We start from the raw sequence: 10,292 nt of genomic DNA, 5'->3' as shown, positions 1-10,292 counted from the left end.
CAGTTCTAACCATCGGTAAATGGTTTTGTTTGTCAGAAGTTTGTTTTCCCCAGCCGCCATCGGTAAACGGTCGTGCTGAAGTTGATATCGGTAAATATCAAGGTTCCAGTTCTTTAACCATCGGTAAATGGTTTTGCTTTTCTGAGGCTGTCATGCAGTTTGTCATCGGTAAATGACGTGGTTTCTTTGTATTATATCCAGTCGGTGCAAATTTCTACGGTTCTTTTATATTCAATCCCTGTTTACCCTGAAAGTCTGACAGCCACTGCTATCATCCGTTCGGGTTCCCAGCTGATTGAATAGGGGCAGCTGTAGCACCTCAAATTTGCACCTATCATTGTACATATCATATCATGTTAGGTCATAGCATATCATGATCCATTGCATAGCATTTGCATTGTCCCCAGTTGCCTCAAGAGCAAGCAAGCAAGAATTAGGTCAAACTGATCAGGAGATCAGCCAACTAATCAAGCAAGGTTGTTTCTCAAGGAATCAAAGCCCTAGGGTTTGTCCAATAAGTTCACATGACTAGAGGGTTCATTTGAAGTGTTCAAGTCAAGGGTTGAAGGCTCAGAGGTCATCAGTTCATGCACAGACAGGCAGAAACCCTAAACAGTTAACAATCAGTCAAAGCAGTGGATGGTGGCCATTCTTGTGGAATTTGGGCACCATGGTCAATAATCAAGAGTCCATATGTCTTGGAACATCATTTGAAGTCAAGATCTCAAGGAACTAGGGTTTGGAATTCATCAGAAGTGCACAGTCAGTCAAAACCCTAGAAAAGTCAAAGTTGGTCAACTGTGGTTGATTCTATGGTTTTGATGGATGGAAATGGTTTGAAGGAGCTTATTTATGTCCTAATAGGCCTCATATGTCATGGCAATCAACATCATTGAAGAATTTGAAGCCAATCAGAAAATTTTCCAGAAATAGAAAGTGGACCTGTAATTTCAACTGCCAAAAATGGAAACTTCTTGATCTTAAACTTACATCATGATACAAGCTTCAAATGAATTTTGGCCCAACATGAAAGTTGGAGATCTTGTCTTCCCATTTTCAAAAAGTCCAAGAACTCTCAAATCCCATGTGTGGTTGTCAAGATATGATCAAATCATTTTCACAAAATCATGAACTTCAAAGGGCCATATCTCTCAAACCATAAGGCCAAATTTGGTGGGGTTTTTTCCTACAAACCACATTTTTCATCCTCTTTCCAAAAATATAAATTTCATTCATCAAAACCTTACCATTCAAAATGGCATTTTTGGACCTTTTTCATTTAAATTCAAAGTTTGACCAAACTTTGACTTTTTGATTTATGGACTTTTTCTTAATTTGGCCAATTGGGAAATGTTGTAAATCATATTTGTGACTTGCTCAAAGCCCTAAACCATCATCATACCACCATTACACCTCATTTTGACCAAAGTTGCACAAGTTGGTATTTTTTGCAAATGGTGTGAAAAGAGCAAAAACAAAGGACAGCCTTTCATGTACAACCAAAACAGCAAAAGCAAGGTCTGTATACAGCTGGTTTTAGGCCCATTCGACCACAAGCTTTACACCCTCCATTTTCATATGCAAAATTGGCAAATAATGCAATTACCTCATTTTGAACAAAGCAAGTACAGCAATCCTTCAGCACACACAAAACAGCAATTGGCAAGGGTCAGTAGCAGCCTGTTGTGAGGCCCATTTCGACCAAACTCACACCTCCATTTTACACTTATTCAAAGTTGGCAAATTGTACAATTGGTTTCAATAAGCAAGGACATGTTAACAATTGATGTGCAGACCACAAACAGCAATTTGGTTGGTCATTTGCTGTCTGTACCAAGGCCCATTTGAGCAGCATACACCCTCCAACATTCACTTACTTCACAATTAGCAAAAATGCAAAACACTTCATTTAGCATAAACAAGTTTACCATTTGATTAAGCCTTGCAAAACAGAAGTATAAAAGCAATATTTCTGCTCATTCCAACCCTAGTTTTTGGAGCAGTCATCACAGAAAATACATTTTCTCTCTTTCTTGCATTTTGCTCGATTTCATTTTTCTGCAAAAAAAAACTCAAAAGAACCCTTGCATCTTTGGTTGGTTCCTTCACATACGAAGTATTTGGAGACCATAGCAAGCCTTGTGTTCTTGCTGTAATAGCTCTTTCTCGCCCTGTTTTCTTCAAAAATCAACAATGGCAGACTGTGGTTGGGACACCTTCACGCTTTGCTGAGCTAACACGCTTCACCCTCCATCATTGCAAGGCCAAGAGAATTTCTGTTTGAGCTTAAAACCTTCACACAACCACTGCATTTCGATTTTCCTCAAAACAAGTAAGTTTTTCGACCCTCGTGTTTCTCCAATCCATGGTATGTTTCTAATAGAGTATGTATCACTGAGTTCATTGCTGCTTATATCATGATAAATGGTCGAGTTATGTGGAAGAAATCTGATGTTAAAGTGTCATGTGCAAAGTGGTTTTTGTATGATTCTTTTGCTTTAGCTCGATTTGTTGATTATGGCTGCTAGAATATGCATGAATGATGTTTGTTTGACATGTTGGTGAGTGTAGTTTCATTTTCTGGGCATGTTGATTCTTGATGATTTTACATGATGATGTTGCTTACTGCTGTGTGAAACCCCAGAACTCTGCCCATGAAACCCCCGTGATTATGTTTAGTTTGTTGTTAGTGATGTTGCATAAGGATGTTACTTCATGGCCATGCTTGATTATTGTTGATTCTGTTTATGTTTGGTTGTTCATGATTGGTGTTTGGATGATGAAATTGATGATACCCTGTAGCTGCAACCTTAAACTGTCCAGAAATTTTTCATGCTCGTGTTTAATAGTTGCTGGATGATGTTACCTGAACCAATACCATGTTGATTGTGTGCTGATCGAATTTTGTTTGGATGTTGATGAACACATGATGCCATGCTAAAACCTTGCTGCAGTTTTGAAACTCCTTGAACATTGTCCTGAAAATCCATTTGACTGTGTTGTATGATGTTGACTGCTTGCTATATGAACATTGCCAAACGCCATGCCATTGTGTGTTTTTGCTTGAAACCTGTTTGATGTTAATGAGCCATGGAGTTTGAAGTTGCCAAACCATGCTTAAACCCTAGGGTTTTGTTAAACCCAGAATTTGAATGTTATTGGCCGGGTTACTGTTTGATTGGCTGAGAGCCAATCAAAACATTTCATTTCGCAGGGCCAAAACGCAGCACTTCAATAAGTGACTGCAGATATTACACAAATGCCATCGGTTGACCTTGGTTTGACCCCATCTTGCCATGCTATTTTGTTCATCTTGCTTCAATTATTCACTCCATTTCCAAATTAATTTCTCTTTCAATTTTCACCCAAAAATTATGAATTTTTTTCCTCATGTTCATGAATGTGTCCTCTATTTTATTGTGAATTTTAATTAATTTTTCCATTGGTTGGATTTTTTATGGTGATTATTTTCCCAACATGTGTGCATAAATGATATCTTTGGCCATTTCAATTGTGAAATACTCATGACATATCCATTGCCCCTGAAATTTTTTGTGGTGAAACTAGACACATTGACCTTAATTTCCATATAAAGTTTGTGCATTTATCATTTGTGGATTGAGAGTTATGATTTTCTGAAGTTATGTGTTACATTTGGTGCTATACCATGATCATGTATTTTCCCAATTTTTGTTCACATGTTTCCTCTTATCCAATTGACCCCAAATTTTGCATGAATCATCTATCACATGTCTAGTTTGTGTATGAATTTTCTTGGAATTAATCATGCTGTTTTCCATTTATGTGAGAATTTTCTTCCATGCCTAGTCATTTGTTGACTTTTTGTGCTACATGTTGCCAAATCCTTTGTGAAATTCTCAAATCTTATTGTATGACCATGAAATTTCATATGTGATAACTAGACATCTCAAGCTTTCCATTGGTGTTAATCTCATTCATTTCTCTTCTGTTTTCAAATTGATATGATTTTTTGAAGTTGACCCATGTTTGTTGACTTTCATTATGCTTACTTGAATTTGATTTGACTTCATGATTTTAATTGACTGCCTTCCTCTCATCCAAATGCCATGAAATTTTACATGTCTACCATGTTAGATGTTAGGATTGAGTGTGATTTATTTGATGATTTTTGAAAATGTTTGGGTTGACTTTTGATGCAAGTCATTCTGTTGACTTTTGTATGCTTTCCTTTGCTTTACTTTGACTTCAAATGTTCATGAAATGATCATAATACATGATTTGAATGTGGGCCCAATTGTGATAGCTTCTCAAATGTTTGCCTTTGGTTTTGGTTGACTTTTCCTTGCTGCCTTGACTTTTTTTTCTTCCATCCTTGACCCTAGGCTAGTCCTAGTGGTCTTCTGTGCTTACTATTGAGTTCCTGTTTCAGGTTGAGCACCATTGCCATTGAGATCATACAAATGTGATTGGTTTTGATTACATATCATGTACTAACCTTTGTTTTGTAGGTTTGACTCATGTGTTTGAGTCTTGCTTTGCACAGTTGACTTTCTGTGGTTGACTGTTTATTCATTTCCTTTTGCTTTGAACTGTTGACTTGTTTACTAATAAGTTTGACTTTTTCAGGTACACTTTAGTTGCTTTAGTTGCTTGCTTTGCTTTTTAGCAATTGCTTTGAGGTATAAATACTTCTTCTTTATGTAGTCTGGAGACCCGGTCTGTTATTTGACCGGGCAAACTGTCTGAAGTCCTCCTTAAGAGGCAATGCCTGTGTTTGTTTAAAATTGTCCCAAGCAGGAAAAGTCCTTCAAGTAAGGCAATTGGTGGAAGGTAGGGATAAGTAGCCTATCCCCCACTATTCAGTGTGTCCTCTCCTTGCTCCCATTACATGGTTGATGCATTGGGATACAAACCCAAGATCTTGTACAAAGTGTACAGTGTCAGAGTCTTCGAGTATAGAAGGGTTCCCACTTTCTGGACCCATGCTCATTTGTCTATTAGCTCTCCCTGGCCAGGGATAAGAGCTGTGAGGTCTCATCCTCACTTCATCCTTTCATCTGCTTCACCTTAGCCTCTCAATGGCAAGGTTAAGAGCAACACTTACCCTATTCCAGTTGGCCCTAGTGCCTAACCTTTTGCTTGAGCCTCTTGTATGCATATAGAGTGTGCTTCTTGTGATTGTGATTGCCTGTTTGCTTTGCCTCTTTAGGTGTAGCTTAGACTTGCCCGTGTGCAAGGTAGGTTGTGTGGCTTAACCCTTGTGTGAGCCATACTTAGAACTGTTCGGCCGAACTACGGCAACTCTGATTCTCATGTTCAGATGAGATACGTAGGCACGAGATGCGATGTCTTGTCGAGTTTTGACTAACCACTAACATCTAATTCTTTTCTCTCACCCCTGTTGTGATTGAGATATCCCCTTTCTCTTGCCCTAGTTGCAATCGAGGCTTTGCTTTTTCCTGTGTCTGTTAGGATAGGTTGGCCCTTGTGCCATTTAGCTAGAAAACCTTAACTTAGGGTTGACTTTGCATGACAACATCTAGGCTCGAGTCGTAGTCTCCCTAGAGTTGTGTCTCCCTCTGTTATTTGGTTAGGCTAGATCCTTGTCCCTGCGTAGGGGAACTACATCGCCCTGATCTTCACACCAGATGAAGTATGTAGGCAGGAGATTGAGCTGATCTCTCCGGGCGCCTTTTCTTTTCTTTTGTGTTTGTTTGACAGTTATAGGCTCGAGTCCCCGACTCCCTATTAACTTGTTGTGTTGTTGCGTGCTTGGAAGCCGATGTAAGTCCATCGAGTGGCATTTGGGTTCCAGTGTGTGTTTAGGTTCGGATGCTGATGTAAGTCCAGCGATTGGCATTCAGGCTCCACGTTTGCCTGTGTCTTGTTTGTTTGTGTGCGTGTCAGCCGAGCTACGAATGCTCTGATTCTTCTCTCGTCCGAGAAGATACGTATGCATAGGATACGATATCCTAGCGAGCATGTGTCGTCTCCCCGGTCCGAACTACTTCGACTCTGATGTCTATGCCTGATAGACTAAGTAGGCCCAGGATGCGACATCCTGCCGAGTCAGTTTCAGTCAGTTTCTTTTGTCTCTTTTCAGCCAGTGTGTGTGTGTGTGAGCAGTGTTTAGCAACCATTATTCCTTCCTTTTGTGCGTGGATCCCGTAGAGTACTACGGATGCGTAGGGTGCCTAACACCTTCCCTTCGCATAACCGACTCCCGAACCCATCCTCTTTGGTCGCGAGACCATGTTCTTTCCTAGGTTTACTTCGAGCGTTTCCTTTCCCTCTTTTGGGATAAATAACGCACGGTGGCGGCTCTGTTGTTTCTTTCTTTTTCCCGCCGGTTTTTCGCGCGATGCGACACACCCATAGACTTTAGTGCAATCTAATCATAAACATCTCTTTTCATAAACCCTTATTCAAGGCAAAATCAACACAACCTATCAAACTTTATTTTTTGTGCCTTAGGGCACCACTCCGAAAACCCTTTTTCCAAAGGTAAAATCAACCAACACACAAACACTTTCTACTACAAACTACAGAGCTCTGATTCCTCATCCCAGATGAGTGATACATAGGCACAAGGACCACAATCCTTGGCGGGCACAATAATAAAAAACCCTAGAGTCCCGTCACTCTTTTTACACACTTTCTGAAGAAAAAAAAAGAGATAGATACCCGCATACGTAAACAACCCAAATGTTTCCCATGGAGTAACATGGACGTGATCGGTGCTAATTGTAGTGGTAAATTCATGATCATCAAGCTATGGATAAGCTAGAGATCAATAAAACCAGAGTCACCACCGCGCTTTTATTGTTTCCAAGGGAAAAAGGAAAAAGTACGAACAAAGCCCAAAAGTAAGAAGTTTTCAAATCAAAACTAATAAAATGTCAGAGATTACAGGTAAGGGGGTTGGTTATACAGGGGGAAGGTGTTAGCACCCAAAGTGTCCTAGGTACTCCTAGGGAGCCCTTTTTGTGCGCATATGTATTTGGTACAAAATGATGTTTACAAACAAATAGAGTAGGGGGATGAGAAAAGAACTCATTAATTATATTTTTGTGTTTGACAAGACCTTCGTACTTGTGCCTACGAACCAACATAAAAATGAGGGATCAAAACCTCGTAGTTCGTGATACAAATGTCAAAGTGGATGCATTATTTTTAACACAAATTAAGTTTGAAAGACACAAAGGCCTGAAAATGGTTTGAATGAGTTAGTTATTTTTGCTTTTGAAAGTTTAGGTCAAGTATAGTTAAGTCTATTAACAAGTTTTATTAAGGAAAGGAAGTTTGAAAATTTAATGGCATAAGGCCAAAGTTTCTATCTTTTGCAAAGTGGTCAAAGTTTATAACAAAACTAGTTCAAACAAAGAAAATTTTTAAAATGAGGGAGAGATTTTGAAATTAAATAAATAGGGAGGAGATGAAGAGACTAATCCTATGCATAAAATTAAAAGTTAAGAGTTGAAAAGATCTGACCAATGGGTAGCAATCCAATAAACAAGAATATCAATAGAAACCCAAATTCCCTTGGACATTTAGAATCAAGCAACACTCAAATGCACAATTATATTATATTGAAGAGCAAGGCATCAAATAAAGATAGCCGCATCCAAGCTTTAGCCATTCCATGATCTTCTTCAAATTAGCCTATGTAACAGATGAATTCCACAAGTCACAGGTTCAAAATAACAGCTTCATAATGATCATGTTGCAGATGAACTCAAAGGGATCTTGAATGATGTATCAGATGAAGTTTCAAATTGCAAGCACTTGGTTTCACAAAAGTTGGCATTGGCCGAGTCCTTTAGCATAGGAAAGTTGCCTAAATTCTAAGTCCATTTGTCCAAGATCAAGGCAACAGTCCACACAAAAGTTTTTTTTAGGGTTTTTGTTTTTATTATGTACATTAATGGTTAAAGACCATATAAACAAGCAAACTATACACAAACAAAATATATCACACAATATGGTCCAAGTGGACAAAGTGAAAATTGCACTAACATAAACAATTAGAATGATATGAACAATGGCAAATGAAATAGAGTGCTAAAAGTAAATTACACTAAAGTAAAGGCTTGAAATTAAAAGAATATGCAAAAGAGGTGGCCTAATCTCATCCATACTTATGTTGATTTTTCAATCAACTAGCCTTAGGACTTTGAGATATCATAGACCAAATGAGATGAATGCATAAAGAATGGGAATGAGATGAAGATGGAGGGGAATGAATCAAAACTGAAATTGGTCAAATGAGGACTTTTACCAAATTAATATCATCCATTAATTTTGGGAGATGGAATGTACATTCTATCAATCCCCTAAATCTAATGATATTAATTTGACAAAGTCAAATTAACCTTGACAAGGCCCAACAACAAGAGTCAAACTCAAACAAGTCTTCACAATTGGTCAACACATGTAATTGGAATTTATTCAAGTTAAAAAAAGACTAAAATTTGATTGTGCAACTTGGAAATCTTTCATATCATAAATATTGAGCAAGTTATGGCCTTGGGAAATTGACTTTCAAATTAGGGTTTAGACAAAATGACCTATAATGTTTCAACATAGAAAATGATTTTCTAAGAAACACTAGCTCTAGGTCTCTACATGAAAGTTATTTCGAATGTCATTTAGAGTAACTTTTCTCTTGGAATAATTTTCATATGGTGAAAATTGTAGGAGATAGGGTCTAGGGAGACCCAGTTTTGATCAGATGAATTCATCTGGCCAACCACCATCAACCAACTTGCTAACCTTCAATTCTTTTGACTTTCTTAGCTCATGATAGATCATATATGCATAATATGATGAATTTTGAATTGTCCCTTGAGAAATTTGATCAATTGGTGAGATACCTTGTTGGAGAAGTTACTTAAGATACCCAGTCAAACTAGGGTTTCCAAGGAAAATCACTCTCAAACTCTTGAAGAAAACTTGATCAATATGACCTGTATAAATCACGGGGACTCATATATGATGCTTATAACCATTCTTGGATCAATCCATGGTTGTGCTCTTTGTCATGAGGGTCTCAAACCCTAGATATGAACTTGATAGATTAATGGAGATCATGCCCTACCTACAAAAGAGTTAGGCAAATACAAAGATATATTTTTGGTATTTTGGTTAGTAAAAAAGATAACATACAAGTATGATACAATCACATAGTGCTTGGTGATCTCTCCCAAAACAAACCCAATGAAAGAGGGGTAAGGAGGATGCCAAGGTATGATCCCAATGTTAATGCTTATGATGAAATTGCATGAGGGATCTTAGGGTCAAAATTAGGGTCTTACACTAATACCTCCCCCTTGCGTAACCGACTTTTGAACCAATGTCTCGGTTGCGAGAGTGATTCCTTATTCCTTTTTTTGCGCTTCCCGTGCGCATCTCCGTTTTAAAGGGTTTTATCGACTATTTTCCCTCTCCTCTCATATTGAGATAAAGTCAATAAAATTCGGTGGCAACTCTTCTATTTCTTTTTTAATGGTCAATCGACTGGTTTTCTTTATCGCGTCAAATCCCGTTAGCGACACTTCTTATTGAATATGGATTTATGGTAGGCCTGAAACCATGTTCTTCCTCTTCAGATTACTAATGTCATTAAAATTCAAGTGTCCAAGTTTGTAATGTCATAACCATTCATCTCCGCTAGATGTAGTTTCCAGGCTCTTGTGTTATAACACATCAACTTCAATCCTGAAGGTTCTATTTTGAGACATAGGAGCCTTCAAGATTAACCTGTTACTCGAGTCGGTCACTCTCATCATTCAATCTTTGATAAATACTTTATAAATCCTCTATATCAGCTGACTTATACTTATCAGATTACTCTCCACTCTAGGTATGTACAACACATTAGAAGTTACTGACCGTTTTCCATCCTTTCTCCTGATAAGAACATCACCCTGAAACATGTTTGTCTGGACTGTTGGATTTGATCTGAGCTTTGGACTTAGAATTAAGCAACATTCCCTATGCAAAAGGACTTGGCCAATGCCAACATTTCTGAAACCAAGTTCTTGTGATTTGAGCTTTCATCTGATGCAAGTATTGAGATTCACACGAGTTCATCTACTACATGGTCTTGATGCAAATGTTACTTTGAAACCGTGTCTAATGCCTTATTCTGACCCATTCAAGGAGTATGGCATCTGATACATGAGGAATATTATGAAGAAGACTATTGAAGTTGCTATCTTGGATGTGGCTATCTTTATTTGATGCCTTGCTCTTCATCTTGCTTGCTTATTGTTATTGCTTGATTTAAAGTCCAAAGGAAAAGTGGGTTT

Source organism: Lathyrus oleraceus, chromosome 6 (assembly GCF_024323335.1).
Source record: "Lathyrus oleraceus cultivar Zhongwan6 chromosome 6, CAAS_Psat_ZW6_1.0, whole genome shotgun sequence".
In the NCBI taxonomy this organism is placed as follows: Eukaryota; Viridiplantae; Streptophyta; class Magnoliopsida; order Fabales; family Fabaceae; genus Lathyrus; species Lathyrus oleraceus.
Note: the sequence above shows the minus strand (reverse complement) of the source record.